At 30.7% G+C, this 1,272-nt stretch overlaps 1 non-coding gene across 1 annotated transcript; it reads right to left on the reverse strand.

The window, feature by feature from the left end:
- Window positions 1-945: 945 nt before the first annotated feature.
- LOC118348807 lies at window positions 946-1,051 on the reverse strand. Its single transcript, XR_004801814.1, has one exon. It is a non-coding gene; the product is annotated as a U6 spliceosomal RNA (small nuclear RNA).
- Window positions 1,052-1,272: the final 221 nt, after the last annotated feature.

The following is a 1,272-nucleotide window of genomic DNA, read 5'->3' on the forward strand; positions in this document are numbered from 1 at the left end:
ATGGAATAATAGAGAAGTGGTTAGTACTTGCCAATGCCAGTCCTCTAAAATTGGGAGCAATCTGAAAGCCAAACCCATTGGGGGCTAATAATTATAAGGAGAAACCTTCTCCTGCAAGAACCAGACTATGAAGTTTGAACCCCACTAAACCCAAGTCATTTCAGAGCAAGCCCTACAGTTACAACATCTCCTAAAGATATTAGGGGCCCAAAACCACGACGACATCCCCATGAGCAGGCCCTTCTGATCACTCAGGTACCAGGGGAAAAATCTCCTTAAGAGTCTTAAGTTAAGACCAGCTCAGAAGCCTACTTTAGCTCAATCTAGAAAAGCCCCCCATGGAAGGGCAACATCTTCCTAAGCAAACATACTCAAGAAGCCCAAGAAAGCAGACCTATAGGTACACGTGTCCCTCTCCCAAAAGTGGTGATGCAAATCTCAAAGCTCCATTTAAGAAATTTTTTTATTTTTATAGATGAATTAAAATTAATTAAAAATTAATTAAAATATTATTAAAATATATATTTTTAATATTATTTTTATTTTAAATTTTAAAAAATTAAATTATTTATTTTATTTTATATAAAATTTTAAAATAATTATAATAATTAAATCAGATATGTTCAGATCGGTTAAGAGGCTTCAGTTTGCTCCCGAAGCCTTAAGATCTTTTTGAATTAAGTCACTTCATCAGGTTTTTAACAACTAATCAGATCGAAATGCTAATGCGGCATAATGCAACTTGCTATGCCGCACAGCTGAAAAACAAATGTAAAAATTAAAAATTAAAGAGCCAGAAACTTAATAAAAAAATAATTAAAAAGGAATAACAAATCAACAAAAAGATAAATGCGCAAATTAAAACAAGAGATTAATTGACGTGGAGAGGATTTGAGAGTGAGAGATCATATTCTGTTATAAAATTTATCATATAAAAGAAATAAAAAAAATTAAGTGATACGTGAGGGACTATTTATCATATATCCTTACGTAGGGGCCATGTTAATCTTCTTTGTATCGTTCTAATTTTATCGGATATCTCTAAAGGGACTACCTGAGGGACGTACTAACGTAGTTTATTATATATGCGACATTCACAATATTAACATAAATGCTTTTTTTTTATCAAATTTTTCATTGCAAAAGTTATTTTCCATGTAAAAGATTTGTTGCCATGAAAATGCTTTATTTTTTATTTCTTATGAGAATAATATTTATAACATTTCTTATTATAGTGATTTTGTTTATTAATAATTGCTTCAAATTTTTGAC

This window comes from Juglans regia, chromosome 6, assembly GCF_001411555.2.
Source record: "Juglans regia cultivar Chandler chromosome 6, Walnut 2.0, whole genome shotgun sequence".
Taxonomy (NCBI): Eukaryota; Viridiplantae; Streptophyta; class Magnoliopsida; order Fagales; family Juglandaceae; genus Juglans; species Juglans regia.